The 23981-nt window shown below is 45.5% G+C and overlaps 1 long non-coding RNA gene across 1 annotated transcript; it reads left to right on the forward strand.

Annotated features, from left to right (window-relative positions):
- Positions 1 to 269: 269 nt before the first annotated feature.
- On the forward strand, positions 270 to 23981 carry LOC125325042. The gene is made up of 6 exons (XR_007203187.1): positions 270 to 807; positions 2991 to 3114; positions 3718 to 3858; positions 4839 to 4973; positions 21674 to 21801; positions 23640 to 23981. It is a non-coding gene; the product is annotated as an uncharacterized LOC125325042 (long non-coding RNA).

The raw sequence follows: 23981 nt of genomic DNA on the forward strand, positions 1-23981 counted from the left end.
GGCCTTTCCAGTGAATGACTGTGCTCTTGCTAGTGACATCAGGATCTTCAGGCTTCTACCAGGTCCAGTAAATACTGGGGCAGGGGAGCAATGGGTTTAAAAAATAAGAAAAGTAAACTAAATATTGGAAAACCATTTGTCACCAGCTTTATTGACCTGCTAGATTCTCTTCAATCATGGGCAGAACTGCCAGGTTTTGTGGAAAGCTCTTACTGTCTTGTCTTAATGCTTTTATCACTGCAGTGCACATTTATCCACAGAATGTCCATCAGAAGTGGAGCTAGAAGAGCCCCAGGGATTTATATCTACTCCTTCCTCATCACGTTACATGGGAAGCACAGACTGCTCTTGGATACTCTGTCTCTGAAGGGCATGGCAAATACTGTTGTAAGGTATCCGTCAATAACATCATCACTGAACTGCCAAGAGGAGTTTCTTGGGATTTATGAAGAGAGTCAGAAAGGAAGAAAAGATCGAGGTAACAACAAATGATCCAGCTGAGCACACTCAGTCCTAGAAATTTCCCGCTTTCACTCGGGCCAGTTTCAGAAAGCCCCAGCTGCACGGCTCTGATGTGTTGGCAGCCTTAAGCCAAGCTGCGGAGCCCAGGCTGTAAGCTTGGCTGAAGACCTTAATCCCTGTGTCAGTGTGCTGCATTGATCCAGCAGGAGAAGAGCCCCTTAGGGCCTCAGAGAACAGTAAAAGAGACTACAGAGAAATAAGCTGTGATGTCTGGGCACCCCCTGAGGGACACTTGTCCGTAGAAGTGACTTGTGACTTTCTGTATTGTCAGCTTCATTTTCAAAGGTGAGCCTGCATCCTCCATATCCTCTGAGACAATGATGGTACATGATTTGCCTCTTGGGGGTGGAATGGGTGACTCTGAGGCACTGAGGGATCTGAGTGTGAATCTTTATGCCAGAAAATGTACTAACTACCATGCAGAAGGCTGCGTTTTCCTCATCTTGACCCTGCTGAGGTGCAATCCCATCACTGAGACAGTGGTCTATAAATGCAATCCACAGATTAAAAGAAAGCTAAATTAAAAAGAAAGTGAGAACTTGAATGCTGCTTGCTGGAAAGTGAAAGTTTCTGGGGGCCTCTCTGTCTGCATGTGTACAGGATGCTGTGCAGTTAAGTAAAATCTTGTTGGAAATGCAGTGAGGCAGGGAGAAGGAGCACATCAAAGTAAGTCCATTTCAAAATACGTGGAGGAAATGCTTTTTGTTTCCTGTTTTAAAGAGTCTGTTCACAGTGTAGGGGGAAAGGAGAAAGGGGAAAAAAGTGCTGCGTCAAGCAGCAACTGGAAACAAAGGGAATTAACTGGAACTTGTTGGTGCAAAAGGTAAATGGGGAAGGGGGAAGTAACAAGAAAAGAGCGGGGAAAAACTCCAGAAACTTGATCTTGCAGAGGTTTTCTTGAGTATGCTGAAGGTGTTCCTTCTCCCAGCATCTCCTCCCAGCATTTCACTGGGGGTTTTTTTCCTTCCCTTCCTTCATCCCTCTTTATTCTCCCTTTGTATGGGTTTAATTTATTGTGTTTGCAGATGTTATGCAGAAGAACTTCATCTCTGCAGGTCTCCACACTGATTTTCTGGTAGACAAAGTGTGGTGGAGAAATCCACCACCAGCCTTTGCGAGTACTGCAGGTGAATTTTAGTGTATGTGTTTCTCCAAAAACTTTCAAACCTGTGATGCCTCTGGAGAAGGTTTTTGGATAGCAAGTATTCTGTGTAGACCCTCATCCTGTTAACATCAGCAGTGCTGATGGCTACTGCTCTAGAGAAGAGGCTCTTCTGTCTGGGTGTAGTTGAGGGCTATGTGCGTGTTCATTGTAGCTCTCAGATAAGGGGAAGAAGCTGTTTTTTCCCTGACACTTGGACAAGAACACTCTTTTGTTACCGAATGCAGTAGTAATGCTTCCTGCTGAAGACTATTAGGGTAATGGAACATGCTAGGAATATTTTTTTTCAGTAAGAAAACACCCACCAAATCTACAGTTTAGCATGTCAATTAACTGATTTGGGAGTGAAAGGACAGGAGAGGGGAAAGATAGAGGATATGCTAAGGAGCTCTTGGAGCACTCCACAACTATCTTCCTCCAAGAGCTTATTTGTAAAAGCACACAAAAAACTCTAGAAGTATATCTATTACAGCTTGAGAATAGCAGTTTAGCTATCATAACTATTTACATGCGGTACAGAGGAAAATACTATCAGAAATGGGGCCATCAGTCAAAGTTTTGCCTGAACAGGAGTCTCACAGACAGCTCCCTGGAGCATCTTCCAGCACACAGACTCACTGCTATGTAATAGCATTTGTTATGGCTGGCACTTTTTCAAGGCTGGGTATATTAAACTAGATTCCAATGTCTATTTATGTGCCAACATATTGAAACAGCCTGTTTTCTCCTTTATTTCCCCCCTCCTTCTCTAGAGCTGGTGAATAACAGAAGTTTGTGGGTGCCTGTCTCTAAATTAAATTACTTTTTCCAGAAACGAAAACATAGAATTAGGCTTTAGTATCAGAACGAGATAGAACTTTAGAATGATGTTATGACAAGGTAGAAAGAGCCTGGAAAATTCAGAGTCAGAAAGTAACCAGAAAACAATTTAGTGTGCATAACAGGGGAAGTACCTATCAGTGGAGATGCAGTAAGGGCACAATGCTGAAGCTGTAAACAAGGCTAAAGTGAGTTTGAGTTTTGTAGGATTATAATGAACAAGGCCTGGCCTGGTAGCATAGGATTGTGATCATTTTTCTAATTGATTTGCTATCTAATTGAACACTTCCCCCCCCCCCCCCCCCCCCCCCCCCCGATGAACTTTTAAAATGAGTATTTTAAGGTTTTGCTCTTCAGACTGTCTTAACTGTGATCTGTGTGTTTCCATTAGGGTCATATATAGGAATTGTTCTAGTACCTGGTGAAAGTCCTTTTGAAACTTAGTATTAAAACTGAATTTAATGCTTTACATTCTTATTCTTCCCAGGACAAAACCTATCAATGCCCCAAAAATTCCTGAGGAGATGAGCTTGACATAGATGTTATCCTTCCAGCTTGGGAAGGAATCATGCAGCCACTGGGATACCCCTGAGAGACACAAATGCCACAAGGTGAGCACCCAAGTTCTTCTGGCTCTTGTAACTCCCCTGTGAAACTCTGCAAACATCTGTGGCGTGGCTTTTAATGAATCCATGGGTGCTTCAGTGCATGTTAGAACACTGGGCAAGCTCCTCAAAGAGAGTTAGGAAAGCTGGTGGGTGCCAGTATGCTGCTCCCAGCAAACAGCAGACAGACCTGGCACATCTGGGCAAAGCTCTCACCACAGAGCACATCAGAGGCCTGAGCATGGCAGAACGGAGGGGCTAACAATAGCAATGCTAAACTATGTCACTAAAAATCTTCTGCCGCTTTCATCCGTTTCCCTTTCTTCCTCCCTTATCACGCCTAGTTAGGGTAAGAGATAAATTTTCATTCATGTGGCAATACCATAGACTTCTAAACCATATGAAAGGTTAACTTCAGAAATAATGAATAATATGACCAAAATAGATTTGGACCAGTATCCCGTCTTTGATTTTTTTTTTTTCTTTTCTCTTTAAAGGGCATTACGATCCCTTTTGCCTTAGCTCACATTTTGATAGCTATCCCTAGGAAGTAAGAGCCAATTGTTAAATATGCAGCATTGTGACTTTGTTCTTTGCTTTGTGCTGCAGCTGCCACCGGAGACTTATAGCCCCATTAAAATCCACTGTTCACCTTGAAGTTGTGAACTTTCTGGACTGAAGGAAATCTGTCTAATTGTCATGGCCAACTGATGGTGCATAAAGGATTTGGACTAACCAAAGAGTTACTAGGTGAGAGAGATCTCACATTAAGGCTGGGGCGAGAGGAATGGAGGAGCTTAACCAAGTGGTTTTTGCTGACAGACAAGGGATTTTTATATGGCACACTTCCATGCTCCGGGAGGGATTTCTGATAACACTTGGAGTTATGTCAGCTAGCCTAATACCCTCCCTTCCTAGAAATACTTTTGCAATCAAACTTGTTGGATATAAGGTCCTAATCGGGGCATGGCTGTGTCTTGGAACTATGTGAGTGTGTGTAGGATGCTCTTTCCCAGACTTTAACTTGCAGGAGGACAAATTGCAGCATGTGTCCAAAGCTGTGTGCCAAAGACAAGGCAGCATGTCAAAGAGAGGGGGCCAGGGAAGGGGGAAGCTTTTCCTACAGCTCTGCTGAGTGTGAGGAGGTACCTGCCTGACTAAAGAACTGTTGGCTTGATGATGTAGCATATTGTGGGGAAAGTGAAGCTGTGCAAGTATCCTCTATACAGAGAAGAAAAAGCACAGACTGGGAATTGAAACTGTTAAAGCACTTATGAGTAGAAGGTTCTTCAGTGCCAGCTCTCAGTTATGTGAGACACTCCAAGTGACTTATTCTGCAGAGGATGTGGATGTCCTGCAGTCTTGTGAGCATTGCATGGTGTCTTGCACAACGGAGTCTGAGGGAGGGGCTGCCCGTCAGGGCAGGGATTTCTTCTGACCAGAGTAGTCCAGGCAGGGAGCATTTGCCACTAGTGACTTGTAGTGGTTAGAGTGGGTGTCTGTAACTATTTGTCTGTTTGAGGAAAGCCACCCTTCTGGTAACAATACAGCCAGTTCTCTTCTGGCCATGTCTGCAGCCTAATGCATGAGCTCAAAGCTGAATGACATAAGGATTTTGTGTTAAAAGGTTTTTAAAGAGGGAAATATTTTCTGACACTGCACTTTGAAAGACTGTGCCTTACATCCCTCAAGAGAAAAAGGTTCACATCCCATTCTGGTCTTTTTTGCAGGCAACTTCTGTGGTGACACTCCTGTCTGTGCCATAAAACCTTGAGGTTCAGCAGTGACAGTGACCTTCCTTCACAGGGCTGCAGCAGCCATGAAAGGTTTTCTCTCAACTTGTTCTACTCAGAAAACATCATCTGGTAAGTCTGTTACAATTTTAGGGTGAGGATGGAGAAGTAGAGCCTAAAGTGTGGCTGTTCTATTACAGAATTAAATGCATCTGTTCTGAAGAGAAATGGCCATTAATAGAAGAGATCTGTTTGAGATCTTGAGTGTTGATGATTGAATGCATAAGCAGTGATCTAATTACTGTACTCATTTCCCAGTACAAACCTGTAAAAATGAGATACTGTCTTAGCTCTGTCTCTCTATCTGCCCCTTTGCATTCTGCTCTACAAAACCAGAATCCCTTGTCCCCATGCTCAGTCTGTTATTGCTTCTATAAGCGCTCTTCTGTTTCTTCCCCCAGTTAGGCAATAACACTGCCAGGTGCTGCTGTTACTGCTGCTCACCTCCCCAGCCTCCACCTCTGCCACACAGCCAGGGACCCACGCAGTTAATTGGGCTCAGAGTTTAAAGACTAAAGGAAACCTCCCTCACTCTCCTGTTTCCCAGGCAGGGGCACAGCTGGTGACACGGGTGGACAGCTTTCTCTGTGAAAAGCAGAGCTGCCCTGGCACTACTAAGCAAATCAGTACTTTGATCCCTCAGAGAAAGCTGGAGCTTGGAAAGATGTGTCCAGTCTGTCTCTTCTGTTTTGTGGAAGCAAACTTGCCTTTCTAGCAATTTGAGCCACGGCTAATCTCCCCCCATCCCCTTTTCTTCTGTGTTACCTGTGCTCCTCACTGCTGTGTGAAGGAGCACATCTGCTTGGGCAACTGTCTTGGGCTTCAGAAGTAAAGCGCAGCAATTACATTTCTCCTATTAAAATGCATCAGACTTGCAGCGCTACCAGCAGAGATCTGTTTGCTTTTTCATGTGCACATGCACATTTCCTAGCTCTGAAAATTTGGAGGGACCTTTTCCATTCACATATGCCACTGTGCTTCTTTTGGCTGGGGAAGAGTTAATTTTCTTCTCAGTAGCTAGTAAGGGGCTGTGTTTTGGATTTGTGCTGGAAAGGGTGTTGGTAATAGAGATGGTTTTGTTACTGCTGAGCAGGGCTTGCCCAGAGCCAAGGCCTTTTCTGCTTCTCACACCTCCCTGCTGGTGGGGAGGCTGGGGGAGCACAAGGAGTTGTGAGGGGACACAGCCAGGACAGCTGATCCTAACTGACCCCAGGGATATCCCATACCTTATGGCATCATGCTCAGCATATAAAGCTGTGGAAAGGAGGAGGAAGTGGAGAGAATGTTTGAAGTGGTGATGTTTGTCTTCCCAAGTAGCTGTTACCCAGGATGGAGCCCTGCTGCCCTGGGATAACTGAACACCTGCCTGCCCATGAGAAATGGTGAATTAATTCCCTGTTTCGCTTTGCCTGTGTGCATGGCATTTGTTTTATCCATTAAACTGTCTTTATCTCAACCCACAAGTTTTCTCACTTTTACTCCTCCAATTCTGTCCCTGATCCTGCTGGTGGGGAAGCGAGCGAGCGGCTGTGTGGGGCTTGGTGGCCAGCTGGGGTTACACCACGACAGCCACAAAGCAGTGCTGCTGTTATAAAAATGTTTATTTGCTGAATGTGCTTTGCCTTAAGCTACCATCTGAGATCATTTCAAGATACTCTTCCATGCTCTGATGTATCCAAAACTGCAGTGAGTTAATTCAGTGCTCACTCCAGGCACTCCACATAGGTGGTAGTCCTCATATCTCTGCAGTTTGCACTGCCACCAAATCAAGTACAGAAACATCCCTGAGGAATAACTGATTATTTAAAGTTGTTTTTGGGTTGGCTTGCGTTTGTTTAAAACAGGTGCTTATTGGGAGGGACGATTGGTCTCAGCATGGAACTGACCTCTGATTAATTAATAACCACTGTCTGGAACCTGACACTCTAAACGGGAAGCAGAAAAATAAATGGCTTAAGCCATCTGTGCTAACTTTTGCTTGAGAGCTTGGCTGTTCTTATTAGATGATTGTGCCTTTTCCTGGGGCACACAGAAGGGGTAGAGGGAGCCCATTATAAAAAGGTCAGTTCCCATGACACAACCCAGAGTGCCACCAAAAGAGGGGAAGTAGGGGCACGTGTTGTACCTCAGCCCTTAATATTCTCAGTAGATTTCTCTGAACCAGCTCTACCAATGATAAGATTTTAGTGGATTTATTTTGTTAAACTTTATTTCCCCCCCAGATTCATCCTCTTCTTTACTAGTTTCTGAGGAGAGTAAACGTTCTTCGCTTCCAGTTTTGTTCCTTTCCTTTCTTGTGCCTCTTGTGATCAGTGAAAGCTGGTGGGTGTGGGATACAGGATTTTTATGTGCTGTTTAATTTGCTGTTGTTACTTGAGATGGTTGGAAACGCTTTGGCAAACTAATTTTGGAAAATGAAGATTTATTGTAATGGAAACACTTTATAAATACCATTTTGACTGGAAAGAGTCAGGAAGTTATTCTTACCTGCAGAACGTGGCTCCCTGAAGAATCTGTGAAGAGCTGTTTACCCAGGACATGTTGCCAGCCTGTACACATCCTGCTAGCCTCCAGACAAGGGATATTTCTAAGCCATCTTGCCAACCCTGGCAAACAGATGGGCTTACTGTTTCCCACAGGCCTACATCTATCCAGAGCTGCCCTCTGGCAGCTTAAACCTTCCTGTGTAGCGTCCTGTGCTGCTGACAGTGGTGGCAGCAGAGATGGAGTATGAACTTTAATGTGTACCTGGTTAATAATATTAGGCTGAGGTACCATATGCTTCTCTTGACCCTTCATCTGTGTTTTATGGGATACCCCAGTGGTGGTGGCATAGGTCTAGAATGCTTCATCAGGATCTGTAGATTTGATGTAGGCTCCACCTATGTTGGGGTCTGCTGCCCGAGAAGGTGAGTGACTGACTTGCCTCAGGACTTCCTGTGCTGATCGTAACAGCAGCAAAACTTTAGAGCACAATGTTCTCTGTCAGCACAGCACAAAGAGCACTGGGACCTCACTGGTATTCCCAAAAGTGCCCCTGCGATGTCACGTTGTAAGTGTTGAAGCATGAGTGCTGTTTGGCAGCAGATGTTAAAAGTGAAATGTTGACTCTTCCTGTCGTCTGAATTATGGGGGTGTTTAGAGAGAAGAAAATGTTATCTGTTTTCCTTCTTCCTTGCCCAGTGTCAGACAGAACAGTTCTGGGGAAAAAAGTACTTATTGTCAAATGTGAAGGATGTCAACCCCCTGCTTGTGAAAGCTGTGTGCACACACTGGTTTGGGTGGGTTTCCTCCTGGAGGTGGCCCGGCACCCCTGGAGCTGCAGAAACTCATTGTACCAGGTACCATTTGAAGTGCCACCACATTCAGCTGTGCCAGGGTTAATGATCATAATAACAGTCAGACAAGGGGCCTGGTGCTTGTGTGTGATGCTGAGTGAAATGAACAGCAAGCCTTTGGGCAGGCTTGCTTCCTATTATCTGGTTAAAACACAAGGTGAGGGTTAGGAATGTGACTTTAAGGTACAGGTGTAGGCTAGACATGATCTACAGAGCAGCAAAGATCACCTATACCTGTCTTCCCAAGCTGTCAGAGCTGTACTGTGACCATTAAAGTTAATGAGCCAGAAATAAGCAGGCATGTCCCAAGAGAGCTGTTCTTTTTTTTTTTTCTCCATAAAGACTGGTATGCACATCACTAACATAATATGCACCTCCGTGCTGGGAGTAAATTAATGTCTGAGATGGCAGGAGCTGAAATTTAAAAGAAAGCTTTTAAGTTGCCCGTACCCTTTGTCTAAACCCCAGGATATTCCTGTTAGAGGAATATTTTGCTGCAGCATATAATATATATATATATATATATATATATATGGTGCAAAGGTTGGACAGAGCTGAGAGAAGTTACTCCTTCCAGTTTTCTGTGCACAACTTGGGGCAAGACTTGGAGGAAGGAAAGGAGAACTGAAGACAAACATTAAGCAGTGGGGAAATGTGATCTAAACAGAGCCAGTGCATGAGCACAGAGCACGTGAATAAGGGGGCTGTAAAGCACATGGATTTAACCATGTCCTCTTGGAAAATTCCACAGTTCTTCAAAGAACTGTCTAACTGCATGCACTGATAGGAGGCTTCTGCACCGAAAGAGTGAAGTCCGGGGTCAAACTTGCCTGAGGAAAGTGTCTTCCCCCAAGTCCCCAGATCCATGTCTCTTTGGAGGGTCTCATCTCTCATCTTCTTCGAAACAGCCTTCAAAATATGTTCAGTTTGACGGTGCTGTGGTCCCAAACAGTGGTATTCGGAGAAAGCCTGTTCTGACTCATTAAAACAGTGCTCTCAGGCATCCAGCAAGTACAGCAAGGGAATGTATACATTATTAAAGCTCTGTCTCATCTGTTCTGCTGTGTTGATGTGGGATATTTGGTGGGATGGAGAGATGAGGAAGTGAGCTAAGAAGCAAGAAAAGCAGTGGACTGACAGAAGTAAGAGCAGGAAAGCTGTACCTGGGGTTGAAGGGAATTTGCTTTCCAACATAGGCCGTCCTGTGGCACCAACCTGCTTGCAGGTGGTGGGGAGGAAGCAAACATTGCTGTGAGATGCTTAACAGGATGGCGAGAGACAGGAGCTGGCAGTAAGTATGGGTTGCTCTGACACAGAAGAGCACCTGTGACTGATTGAGGTCAGTGACAGCTCACATTGGGAGCACTGCCAAGAGAGATTTGTCCTGCTCTCTAAATGTTGCCTGCAGTGTGTGAAACGTTTTTCACCTGGAAGCCAGGCTGTCTCTTCTGTTGGGAAGCTGGGAAAGTTCGGTACAGGCAAAGCCAAGCTGGAGGCTACGCAATGGGCAATGAACTCAAGGGAGATGAGATCACTCTCATGATATCTCAATGCCCAGGGCCTCTGGCCCATGCCACCCCTGCTGCTCAGCAGCATGGTCAGATACCAGTGCCAGTGTCTCCTTGGGACACCTCAGTGTCTGGGGAGGAGAAACTTCTCCATCCGTCTGCAAATTGAAGAGAGCTGTACCACCCTGACCTTCTGCCAGGAGATGTGGGATGTACATGTCTGAGTGCAGCTGGCACAGACCTGGTCTCTGTCCTGTCTGACTAGCCCCTGTGCCAAACTCTGGCCTTCTTTTCCTTTTTCAGGGAGACTCTTGGTGGCCACACATCTGTTTGTTTGACAGGCATGGCAAGTATTGCGGTCTGGGGCTTTTGCGCATTTTCCCTTAATACAGAGGTGGTCATGAGTACTGGGTAAAGGTTTGTGAATCGGGTCACTTCCCTCCATACCCTCCCTCTTTGGAAGTCCAGACTTGAGCACCCTGTTTCAGAAATCATCTTTTTACTGCAGTAAACCTTGTGGTGCTTTAGTGCTGATATCCCTTCAGTTCCTGAAAGGTGCCCAGGAAATACTGTCCTTCAGCATCTGAGTGCATGGCTAGTGTCAAGTCCTGTACACAAGTGGTGCTGATCTGTCAAAGCAGAATTGGTAGCCCTGTTCCTCTGGGCTAACCTGATTTACCAGAGGGGAGGTAGCTGCTGCAGCAGCACGGGGAGCTAAGATGGACTGCTCTGCTGCAGTGTTATCTTGCTGGAAAGGAAGTGATCTGGAACTTGGTGTGATGGCTTATCCATTGTAAATATGCCTTCAGGTTTCAGAGAGGTTTATCTCTGCCAAGCGCTTAGTCTTGTCTCCCGCATTAGGGAGGCCATACTGACATGATTCCAGTTGCCAAAAGGTTGTTTTTTCTGTTTTATGTGGAAGGGTTTAGATTTACCTTCTTAGGGGAGGGTGGTATCTGACTTAAAGTTCCTGTGAACTGGTAGCTAAAAGCTAGACCTGGAAGTGAAGTGTATTTGTGAAGGATTTTAATGCCCAGCCCTATCAGCATGTGTCAACGAATTACAAGACAGGAAACCTCTGCCTGCATCCATCTCCTCTGGTTTCAATTTCACTACATACACTTCCATTCTTTAAACAGAAGATAGCAAGCTCTTTTCCATCCCTGTGCTGCTTATCATAGTCCACTTAAATATTTAAATATAAACATAGGAGTGTATGTGATGAAGCAATGCGATGTCACCTAACCAAGTGAACCTGGCAACCATCTGCTGCTGAATGGCTGAAGAACTGCAGCCTGCCCTTACACCAGGTCACTCTGGTGCAATAATTAAGAGATCATGTGGGTAACTTTTGATTTATTAGACGTACCACATACTAGTGTCTTTGTTGCTTAAAAGAAACCCTTCTTTCCCCTATCCCCATCTTATGCTGCTTTTGGAAAGAAAACCTCATATTCTAGCACAATTCAGAAAACATCAGTCAATCCTTACAAAAATAATAGTTCCCCTGAACCAGCAGGGCTGTAAATTGTAGTATTTTGTCAGGCTGCTGTTGCTGATGACTGACTTGTCGTGATATAACCAACTTTAAAAAACTGCTCTGCCATCATGACAACAAATGTGTTGGGGTTTTGGCTTAAAGATGTGATCTCCCCAGTGTGTCTTCAGCTGTGTAAATAGAGCAGCTTAGTGTTTGTAATTTAGTGCTGTATCACAGACCAGGGAGGGCTCCTGTTGTGAAAATGTGTGTGGCATTAGGGGAATAACATCCTGACTGAAACCTTCCAGAAAGTGGGGGCAGGATGGGTTGCCATGCCTGCTCCTGGTGGCAAGGAGCTAGGCAGAAGAAAACCTGTTCTCAGGGCTCCTGGTGGGCCAGTCACCACTTCTTACACCTGGGAAGAGGATGTGCTGCCCAGTGAAGTGACAGCCTCATCCTAGACATGGTCCTGTGCGTGCCTTGGGAGATGGACAGAGCTGCAGGGTGAAACCAGGCTCCTGATCTTGCTTGTGGTGGTAACAGAATCCCCTGGCCATCCACAGGGGACTTTATACCTTAAATTTCACTGGAGGAAGAGCATTAGGAAAGCTTCTGGCAAAGCTGAAGGACAGCAATTAGTACTCCTCCGAACATTTTTCCTTTTCTCACCTAGAAATGGGCAGCCAGGTACAAGGGGTGTAACTACTGACCTGACAAGGCAAGTGTCATCACGTCAAATAATTTGGACTTCCAGTGCAGAGCTAGAATTGAAATGCATGTAGAGTATCTGCTGTTTTATTTTGTCCCTGAAGATCTGTTGCGTGGTCCCCTTTTGGGCCATCTGTTTGATACAGAGGCATTTGGTAAGAGAAGAATCCCACACAACCCAGGGTGAGGTGCAGCACTTTGTGCAGAGCAGTTTTCCCTCTCCACCTTTTAACAAGTGAGTCTGGCTCTTATATTCTAAATATACCCCTGAGGGAAAGGGAACAGCAGAACCAAGAATTATTTACATCTTTTGAAGGAAGAGGCACTGCAATACTGAAGAAGGAGGCATGTATGTTGGGGGGAAGGAGAGGTGCATACTGGCAACCATCTGCTGCTGAATGGCTGAAGAACTGCAGCCTGCCCTTACACCAGGTCACTCTGGTGCAATAATTAAGAGATCATGTGGGTAACTTTCGATTTATTAGACGTACCACATACTAGTGTCTTTGTTGCTTAAAAGAAACCCTTCTTTCTCCTGTCCCCATCAAGTAATTCCCATAAGTGTGGACTCTAATGAGCTCTTTTCTCTAGTTCTAGACTTGTTTGAAGCAAGGGTAGATCATACATTAATCTACACAGCATTACTCCTTTTTTTTCTTCTTTTCTTTTTTTTTTTTTCCCTAGAATAGCTCTTCACTGCAGGACAGCAGCTCTACCACACACCAATGTTATTCCTCATTCATCCCTTCAGAAATCCCTCATGCACAAGTCCCACAGCACTGATGTTTTTTGGCTTAAAGAGGGCACAGGAAGTGTTTAAGTGTTTACTGCACCAGCTGTACCTCTTGTATGCCATGTGACTGCAGTGTCAACACAGGGATTCAAAATCAGGAGAAGGTTCTCCTGACCCCCCAAATCCTGCACCAGCCCAAGCTGCAGTTCAAGCTCATCTGGCTTTCTGGGTCTATGGGCTCTGGAGGTTGTATACTAAAGTTGTGAGAGAGAAGAAGGGCTTCTGCCTGGCATCAGTTAGATTTGCTTGAATGCTGCATATGACTTTTTTATGGCACAAGAAATGGGACTATGAAATCCCAAATAGACTTCTCATCATAATTTCTCAATAGCTGTCCTGATGCTGCCAGAAATGTCCTTCTCTTTGCAGTTGCTGCATGAAGTTGATTGTCCTAACAATGAGGGATGTGCTGCTTAATTGCAGTGGAGATGTTCTCCTGATTCATTTTTTCTCTCTTGGTGGCCTTCTTTCTCTTTGCTTCAAAGTAGCTTAGCAAGAAACTACAAGCTACTGGTTTTATAAGTAGGGGTTTTTAAAATTCTAGCTAGTGCTGGATTGAGTGGCACAAAATTCTGATTACTTTTTTCCCCAGAATAGCTTATGCTTAATGTTGGGGCTCAGATTTCTTCCTTTTCACGCTCTAAGTAGCCTGTCACATTTGTATATGGACTGAGAGGTCTCCAAGAAGAATCTGTAACATTTGGCATAACTAAAACCTTACAAACTCAAAAGCAGATCAGCATATCAGCATATCCTTGAAGCAGAATAGCCTGTGCTGGCTGGAAGCTGTGTTTTAGCATCTACATTTCCTTGCAAGAGCCAGTTTTGCATGTATGGTTTTTTTGGATGCAGAATGAATGCACTCACACACCAACAAGGATCAGTTGCTATTTCCTCCTCAAGACCCATACAGGGTTTGATTTATGCTGGCTCTCCTTTAATTTAGTGGCACTGTTTATGTAATTGCTGCTTTTCTGATTTAAGTGCATGAGTACAAGCTGAAGGTTTGACACAGGCAGCCAAACTTTTTAATTGCCTTTAGCTCGTCTCTAGCTGTGGCACATCTCTTTGAATGCAGCTGACTCACGAGAAGGTCTGGGAGAGAAACTATACCCTTTTTAGTTATGCTTTTTCTCTGGCAAAATTGCTCTGTGAATTTTTATCACCTAATGGTTTCTCTGACACCTTTTAAAACTGTTCAGCTTCTCACCAAGAGACTATTTTATATGAGACTTGGGCCAGTAAACCATTTCTGTGATCTGGGAAGTGCTATGCTTCCTTCACAGAGCAATCAATTTCAAAATTAGCTGGGCCTGCCTGCTCAAGAGAAACTCACTGTTGCTCGGCTGCTAGTCCTGAATGGACCTATTAAATGCCATATTTCTGTAAAAAACCCAGCAAAAATCTATTGCTGACTAGCAGGTCCTGAAATTCATGCATGTCAAGGGAAGCATAAATAATTTCAGTGTGCAGTTTTGGAGACAATAGTGGTTTCTGGCTTAGTAAGTACTAACTTACATCCAGTCTATTGAAAAGGGTGATTATATAAGGTAGAAATCAGCTGGGGCTTCAGCAGAGCTGGGAGGAACAGGCTTCTCTTCCATTCAAAATGCTTTTTAAAATTCAGAGCGCTTAGTGATATGGATGTTAATGGACTTATCCTGTCCTAAGCTATGTCCAGCCTTGTTGCGCTTCTCCCAGGTAGTTCCAAAGCACAGATAGATTGAAGTTCCAGCTCTTTTCACTTCCTTGTCCTAAGGCATCTTACAGAAATGCTATCACCCTGTATCACCCCCAGTTATGTACAAGGGTGATGGGTCACCCTTGCTGCTGCCTCTGACCAGCCAGGTGGAATTGTGCCAGATTTAAGCACTTTGAGTTTGAGTCTGGAAATCACTGTGTTGTGGGTAGGTGTCTGCTCACCACAGCAAATCATAATGGCAGGCTCCCGGCCTGAATTCCTTTGTAAATGTCCCTCTCCTCTCCCAGCAGTTGCTCAGGAAATACAGCTCCTGTGAAAAGCCTGAGGAGCTCCTTATTCTATCACTCCCTTCTCTAGCTCAGATGGAATTCAGTACATTCTTTTCCCCCAAGAAGTTAGCAGAAGTATATGCTGTATGCTGCTCCTCCCTTGTAACTCCTTGGGAGATCTGCTCGCAGGTGACCTGGCTGGAAATATCCACCTGGCCCAGCATCAGTTAGAAATCTGGGGACTGCTGGAGGCCTGGTTTGTCTGCTGGGGCTTTTCTGAGTGGTGAAGCAGAAGGAAGAACGCACTCACCCAGCTTGCAAGAGGGAAAGCAGAGATGATAACTTTTTAAAAGATACAACAGACTCAATTATACCACATATTTCGCTGTCTAGAAAACCATGATTTACTTGCTTGAGGGTTTTTCTTGTCCACCTCCATTTTTATTAAGCTCATTTTTCTTTATTCCTGACCTGTGACAGCTGAAAGAGTTTTCCTGGGAGAGAGAAGATGAGTGTGTGCATGCATGTGGTGAGGAGCTGGGGAATAGCTGTTGTGCCAGCTTGTTGTGTGGAGGATGCTGGACGGTTTGGGTTCAACCTGGACCACCCTTGTCTTGTGGTCTCCACACAAGGCTGTGAACCCAAGCAGGTCCCTGGCACATTTATTTTCCCATCCGCTCTTCCAACCCACTTGACCAAAGGCAAGTGAGCTGCAGGTTTTCCTAAAGTTGAGATTTTTATTTCCCAGAGTTACAAGCAATAGCAGAGACTCCTTAGGGGCAAATGCCACACTGCTAATGTATGGGGCAGGCTGCACATCTCACTGTGTCTGCACCTCTGGGTACAGAAGGAAATCCTGGCAGTCCTTGCTGCCCTTTGCCTGCTCTTGCTGCTCAGTTTCCAGCTGAAATTTGTGCCCCACTTCCAGGTGCTGCTGGGTGTTGGGAGGATCTGTGAGGCACAGGAAGGAAAATCAGTCATAGAACGGTTTGGGAGGGAACCTTAAAGCTCCATCTTGTTCCACACCCTCTGCCATGGGCAGGGACACCTTCCACTATGTTATAATTGAACTGACTTGAGTTGGTTTTCGTAGCCGAGAGAATGGTTAAGGATTCCCTGTTAATTGTTAATTAGTTAACCACTTATGGGTTATTAATGGTTTTGTCAGTTGATTGTTAATTGTTAGGAAATTCGTTGATTAACAATTGCTAAGGGGAAGTAGTGTTAGGAGCATTTTCTGTATCAGTGTTAGGATGTTGGGGGGCTATGCAAGTTGGTAACGAGGGAAAGGTCTAGAAGAGGGTCTGTGCCAGTCATGTCTCCTTAGCATAAGGGAATAAATACCACCTCCTGCTAGGACCGAGACCAGCGAATCACCCCAGTGACGAGAACCTGTCCCCTAGAGATGACATCCTGACAAGCCAATCGGACTATGGATGGTGGGAGGGCCTGGGGTGTAAGAGGGTGGTGCCTCTTGGGGAATAAAAGGCAGAGTCCCAGAGGGGACACGGATTTCTCTGCCCGCACACGGGCGTGCGTGGTGATCACCGCACGCGTCCTTTCTCTGACACTAGACCAGGTTGCTCAAAACCCCATCCAACCTGGCCTTGAACGCTTCCAGGGATGGGGCATCCACAGCTTCCCTGGGCAGCATGTTCCAGTGCCTCACCACCCTCTCAGTAAATGCGTTTTTATGGCTGGTGACATGGTGTTCTGCAGACTTAGGCATCTGCTTTCCCTCTTTAGGGCAGCTTCCCTCCGAAGTAGTGCCCGGTGAAGATGTGCTTGTTTATTGCAGTGGTGTTAGGCCTCAGTCTTCCGGCTGGGTTTGGGCAGCCACAGATGCTCGGCACATTGGATCATAGCCCTAATTTTGAAGGTGCATGCTTTTAGGTGTGCCCTTAACTAAGAAATGGTTCAGCTCGGGTTATTTGTTTGTCTTTGGGCTTCCCGTAGCTGTTTCCTCATTTTCCTCCTCTGCTGCCACCACGTGGACACCTCCCGGTGTTCCTTTAAGGATTTGTATGAATCTGAGAAGAACACCCTCCATCCTTGATTGTGCTGCAGTTTCTTAACTGCGCACAACATGTTTATTGCTTTGCCATGAAATTCAGCAATGGGGACACGTTAAAATAAAGAAATAAGGAGAGAGAATCTCTATCACGTTTTTCTTTCCCATTCTTCTACCAAAAGACTTGGAGAAGGTGTACCTTTTTCACATCTAGAAAAGGTTATGTAGAAGTAACTAAGTGCGCACGCCAAGTTACAGACCTCAGACAGAAGTCCCACAGGCATCTCAATCAAAAGCCAGGCTCAAGGCTTAGCAAAATTTTTCCAAAGGGCTGCTCCTGAGGCAGTTACTTGTAGAAGACTCTGTGTCACTGAGGGCTGATGGAGTAGCTTTTATGTGCCATACATTCAGCTCTGAAAATTGCACTTGGGATGCAACACCATTTAGGCACTTCTGGAAATACTATTTTGAGCAGAACTCTATTAAAACTACCAAGATGGAATTCTGGAGTGGAGGAGGGACTATTGGAGATGCCTGGTGCAGTTTGTGCCATTTTCATGACACAGCAGCTTTGGAGCAGCAGTGCAGCCTGGATCCTGTTCACCTTGGGGCTTACTCAGGCCAGGGCCAAGTGGATAACTGTGTTTGAAACTGGACACAGACAAGGATGATCTAATTTTAGATTGGACTATAACTTAATGTCCTGTATTTGTCCATCAATAATTTTCAGCACTGAATGAATCATTTGTAGTCCACTGTTACATAAAAAAAGCAGCAAACAGATGCAACGGTGTTAGAAGTGATGCATTATGCTGGAGCAGGCCCTGCAAACTTAGCTTTTGTGAGGTTAAGTTGTTTCAGTGTCGCACATGAGCAAACCACTCATGAGGTCCTCACTTTGCCGAGTGGTAGGGCTTCAGAACAGTATTCCTTCCCTCTGCCATCAAATGTTGAAAGCAATGAAAATTTGGGGTGAGGGGCTGATCTTCTCCCTTTTCAGTCCAGGGGTAGTTGCTGGAAGTAAACACCTGAGTGTGCTTTCTCTCTCTTTGTGTCAGAGAAAATCCTTGTGAATGGCTGGGGCACACTTGATCATTTTACAGTCTTGTTAGGGGGAAAAAGCTTTAAACAAAACACAGACCTCAATACAACAAATGCAGCTCTGGGTGTATGGAAAACTGTGCTGAGTCCAGTTTTCCAGGGTGATAGGTCAGCTGCCAGGACAGATTACAGCTGGATTCAGTCCTTGACATCAGCTGCATCACAGGATGCTCAGTGTGGTTCCAATATCTAAAAGAATAACTAAATACCATGTGGTTTTAGCCATTACAGTAGCTCTGATGGAAGAAGTGTGGCCCTGGGGCTGTGAAGTCCTGGTGCCTATATGATAAGAGAATTGCTGTTCAGCCTCAGAGAATCAAAAACGACTTTCCATTTTCTCTCTCTTTCCTCCCTCTACTGGCTGACAGAAGGAGATCATAAAGCATTCAGCATTTTCTTTTGGTCTTCAGAGACATCCTAGTCTAGAATTCATCCAAACTTCCAGCTTTGACTCATCTTGAAGGTGGAATTAAACGAGCCAAAACAGCTGCATCAAAGACCTACACAAGGTGTTACACAGCATGCTGTCCTGGGGCTAACTTTGGTTTCAGCCCTTGTCTAGCATCTGTCACAGGAATGTTCTGAAAAGGCCGATGTCTGTCAATGCCTCATAAAATTCCCTGAGAGTGAGTCTGGGACATCTGGCTGCCTGGGGCCAGGCTGACCTTTGTCACCCCAGCACTGCAGGACCACCAAGGGGTGTGAAGGCACCTCTGGAAGTCTCCAGTCCTGAAGCAGGTTGCAAAGGGCCATTTCTAGTGAGGTTTTGAATATCTCCAAGGATGGAGACTCCACAAGCCTGGGCATCCTGTTCAAGTGTCTGGCCGCTATTGTGGTAAAAAAGCTTTTTCTTATGTTTCATTGGAATTTCCTATATTTCAGTTTGTGCCCATTGCTTCTCATCCTTTCATTTGAGCATGCCAAAGGGAAACCTCCCAAATACTCAGTATTGGTGTTAAATGCTTTTACACCCCGGAGTTTTAGCCTTTTCCTTCTAGATTATAAAGCCTACTGCTTTATACTTTTTGGGAAGCAATCTCTGAGTATAAAATGAGATGATGTAGCAGCAAACACTTTTTAAAGTCTGTTTCTGCTGAAAGAAAGCCTGTCCAGCTGCATTAAGAGAAATATGAGCCTCTTAAAGCTGCAGAAGGCAGCTATATTCTGTTCTGCCTTAGACAATTTAGAGCAGCCATTTCAAAAACAGCCTTCAGCATTTTGAAAGCAAACATGCGCTCAACAAGGCTTCTAAAAAAAAAGAGACCCCCATAAAAAGCATGAGTTATAAAAGATAGTCTCTTAAAACAGCTGGTGAAATAATGGGAGGTATCCTGGATTAGAGTTCAGTTTTGCTATCTTTTTTGACTACTGACACCTCAATGCATGGGGTTTCTCTCTCTCCTGGACTGTGGGGGAATTATTTGGAACAGTCCTGCTTTAGATTTAGTACACTTTTTAGGCTGACACTGAGAAAAGCCATCTTTAACTATCTCTTTCACCCTCAGGAGTGCGTTTTGTCTTTCTTCTCAGCTTCTAGGAAGTTTTTCTTCTGTGGCAAACGTATTGGTTTTGCACGGCCTGGTTTTTGGTAGCAGGGGGGCCACAGAGGGGGCTCCTGTGAGAAGCTCCTGGAAGTTTCCACCATGTCCAGCATAGCCAGTCTCTGATGGCTCTGAAGGTGGACATGCTGCTGGCCAAGGCTGGGCCAATTAGAGAGGTTGGTAATGCCTCTGTGATGACATATTTAAGAAGAAAATCAAAACGAAGTCACACAGTTTTGGATTCCAGTCAGAGAAGAGGAGGAGGTGAGAACATGTGAGGAAAACAACATGGAGACACCAAGGTCAGTGGAGAAGGAGGGGGAGGAGGTGCTCCAGGCGCCAGAGCTGAGGTTCCCCTGCAGGCCGTGGTGCAGACCATGGTGAAGCAGCTGTGCCCCTGCAGCCCATGGGGATCCACGGGGGATGCAGAGATCCACCCGCAGCCCCTGGGGATCCACGGGGGATGCAGAGATCCACCTGCAACCCATGGGGATCCACGGGGGATGCAGCCCGTGGGTGAGGTGCCCGTGCCGGAGCAGGTGGATGCCTGGAGGAGGCTGTGTTCCAGTGGAAGACCCGCTGGAGAGAGAGGGCCCTTGCTTCCAGGCTGGAGCAGCCTGTCCTTGGAGCACTGCACCCCGAGGAAAGAGAGAGCCATGGCACAGCAGTTTTGGGAGGGCTGTGTGCCCGTGGGAGGGGCTCACGCTGCAGCAGGTGCGGTGGGGCTGCTGCTCCTGAGAGGGGACCCATGCCAGGGAAGTTCACAGAGAACTGTCTCCCCCTGTGAGGCTGTGGGATCCCTCCCACGGAAGACTCCTCTCCCAGAGCAGCGGAAGGAAATCTTGGTGGTGGACTGACCAAACCCCCGTGCCCTGTCTCCCTGCACTGTCGGTGGGAAGGAGGGAGGGGCTGGGGGGAAAAGGTGTTTTACGGGCTTATTTTACTTCTCATTATCCTCCTCTGATTCTGTTAGCAATGAATTCACTTTGTAACTTTAAGTTAAGCCTGTTTTGCCCTTGAAGTGTTTTTCTCTCGTTCCTCACCTCAACTAATGAAGCCTTCGTTAATTTTTTTCCCTCTCTCCTCTGCCCAGCTGTGGCAAAGGAGGGTGAGCGAGCGACTCTTGCGGGTGCCTGGCGTTGGGCCAGCATCAAACCACAACAAAATGTTTCACAGCTTTTCTTCTGAGAGACTCAGAAGTATCCCCTGTACTGTGCCAAGATGAAATCCTCTGTCTTGCAAGGTCACCCCGCTACTGAAAGCAGTTTTGGAGATGTAACCTCTACAATACCTTTGGCAATACTTTGTGTGGTGATTCTAACATAGCACGTAGTAGTCTCTACCTCTCCTTCTCACCAAACTGCAGGTTTTCACGGGACAATAGCCCTGCCTCTGTAGATCACAGGAAATCCTGAGTGTGAAGTAGGAATATCCCATCCAGGCTACACAACTGTTTGGGACTGGCATAATTTTCATATCACAATACTTGTTGCTCTGAGGTGTTTTTAAAATTTCTGCAGAGGTTTATGGTGGGACAGTTCAATCATTCCCTTGCCAAGAAAAAAATATTTTGGTTCTGATCCAAAATGTTTGCAGTGAAGTGCTGCCAGTAGGATGTCTAGTCAGAAGAATATAAGATGGATATTCATAAGCAGTGATAACAAACTTGTTGGCCTTTTTTCCTGGTCAAGTATGAAATGTAACTGCAATGTAACAACAATGCAGAGGGCCCCTGAAGCAGTGGTTCTTCTGTACGGCCTGTTGTGGCTCCAGAAAGTTGAATCCTTTAGAAATTTCCTGCAGAAAAAGGAATACAAAGGATTTTAAGATGCAGTGGTGTCTGTGAGATCACATGTGATGAAAAATGCTGAAGTTCTGTGCAAAGCTTTCTGGTTCATTTCTCTCCAAGCACATCATCCATGAGACAATGATCTCAGAAGTTATGGGCTGCCATATTAAACACTGGAGAAGTAATCCCTGGAGGACTAAACAAAATCCACGACTGTAGACGAGAATATGAAATACTGTGGTTTCCAGTCATAGGGCTGGTGTGTTTCCCTTGCACTGGCTTCCCAAGAAGTCCAAGGGTATAATGAATTGTCCTGGAAAAGCCGATTTGGCATTTTGTTGGAATATCCGGGTGCAAAGTCTGCAATACCAGATTTTGCTGGGAAGAGTGATGAAAAGCTCCCTGTTTCTGGGAAGCATTGCACCAGAGTGTTGCAGCCATGGGAAATACTCACTGTCCTGTGTGTGAGACTTAAGAAGTCATTCCTGTCAGCTCAGCAATAACCACTGCCTTCTCCTCTTTCTGTTTCTAGAGGTACGGTCCCCTGAGGCAAGCAAACCTGGTTTGTACTTCAGGGTAAAAACTCTTTGCTTTCCCAGTCCCCATCCTGCTGCCCATCCACTTTGAGAGCTGTGGGAAGAGAGCTGCCATTGAAGACAGGTAAAAAAGCTGTTCAGTTCCTCAGCCTTGTCCTGATCTATTGTTACCAGTCCTCCAGCATTGTTTGTTTGGGGGAGAGGGCTTGATACCAGTGAACAATTGTCCATAACCTTACTCAATGTGTTGTTCCTTTCAATTCAGAGGAACTCGTTTGTTTGCAGATGGTCCCTTTTCCTAAAAAGACAGAACATCTATTTTTCTTAAAAAAAGAACCAACCCCAAGCCACCCAATTTCCCATGAGTAGTTTCCCAAGCCTGCCGGGAACAGGCAGTGGTTGCACCCTCAAGGCTGCTGTATGTGTTTCTGCGAGAGCTGCAGCTAACTCTGGGTTGTGATCACTGCTAACACATCCATGGAGCGAGAAGTATTGTGGGTGGTAAAATACCTCTGGCATACTAGCTTCTGCAGTGCTGCTAGTTTGGTTTAGAGCATCAGCTTTGACTTTGTTATTAGCAGAAAAGGAGTGAATGAGGCGTTTGGGAATTTTTCTTGAAGACTTGTTAACAATTCTTTTAACACTAACTGGACCATAATTTGTGCAAAGAGGGGCCTGCCTAAGTAGTGGCAACCCAGTCTTCTATCTTTGCATTTATCTGAAGAGTTTGGCTTAGGAATAGTGAAGAAGGGGTGCCACCACTGCTGTGATGTTCTGAGAACGAGCCAACCCAGCCCACTAAAATCACAAACGTCGCAGGATTTCTCCCAGCACAAAGCTGCCAGCAACTAGGACTCAGGCTACCCTGGAGCCCCAGATGCCACCTCTGACCTGAGCCCAAGACACCGGGGGAATGAAGGTTTTTTCCCATGGAAAACGGCCACCGTTTGCATCCATATGCATTTGCATATGGCCCAAACGGGGTGCCGCCTCCTAGAATCATGAACATGGCAGGATTTCTCCCAGGCCAAAGCTGCCAGCAGCTAGGACTCGGGCTGCCCTTAGAGGCCCAGATGCTACCTCTCACCTTACAGCAAGACAGTGGGGGAATGAGTTTTGTTTCCCCTGGAAAATGGCCACCATTCCTGTCCAGTCACTTGTGGCTGATGGTGGGGTACCACCTCCAAACTCACAAATTTCACAGGGTTTCTCCCAGACAGGACTCTGACTGTGCTTAGAGGCCCAGACACCACCACCTCTGACCTTATTTCGAGACACTGCAGGGCTGTCTGTTGTGGAAAATGGCCTTTGTTCACATCCAGGCGCCTTCGGGCAAAAGCCCACCACAACGGGAGCTTTGATTTCCCAATTTTTGTAGTGAAGCAAGAGATGGAGGAGGAATCCCTGCCTTGGACTGTAATATTTACAGCTAGAACGATCTCCTTTCTCTTTGGAGCATATTTTGTATTTATGGGGACTAAAATAATTTACTTGTATTCTGGTGTGAACTTTTTCAGGGAAAAACTAACAAGCTGAATAAAATGAAGAGGTAAAAATCAAAATGAAACTAGCCCTACTTCCAGTTAAATTAACTGGTGTGATCAGACTGCTTTTATGCATTTAAAACCTGGGAAGTCTAGAAATAACTTGCAGAGATGACATTGTCAGGTGCTGCTGGGAAGTGTTTCCAGTCGTTGTGTGGGAATATCCAGAAGCAAGGTTGCTAGATTCTTGGGCCATCAGAGATTATTTTTTTATTAGGGGAGCAGTAAATAGCCTTTTGTAGCTAATTTATTGTGTTCATTTGCCTGTGTTATAGTGTGGTAGTAATTTCTGCATGCATGTTGCAAGTTGTATGGCTGCTTGCATGTAAATCTCTTACTCAGGTCAGTTTGCACGTTGTTAAGGTCATGTAAATTCACATAAATATTGTAACCTGGCTTCCTTTGTTTCTTCCTGCAGTCCATACTCACTTCATTGCTGCTGGATACCAATCACAATTCCACTTTTGATGAAGCTGTGCTAAGAACAGATGCACCAGACAGCACAGATGACCAGCCAGGGGTACTGCAGGAGAACACATTCACTGGGAAAACAGGATGGATGGGATCCTCCCACGCTGGGGAGGGCAGAAAAGAGGATGATCCCAATGAAGTTTGGTGTGCTGTGTGTCAGAATGGAGGGAAGCTCCTTTGCTGTGAGAAGTGTCCCAAAGTATTTCCATCTGTGTCATGTCCCTACATTGATGAACTTTCCAAGGTAATTATGACCCCTTCAATTCCATCTAAAATTGTAGCAAAAGAC

This window comes from Corvus hawaiiensis, chromosome 4, assembly GCF_020740725.1.
Source record: "Corvus hawaiiensis isolate bCorHaw1 chromosome 4, bCorHaw1.pri.cur, whole genome shotgun sequence".
Taxonomy (NCBI): Eukaryota; Metazoa; Chordata; class Aves; order Passeriformes; family Corvidae; genus Corvus; species Corvus hawaiiensis.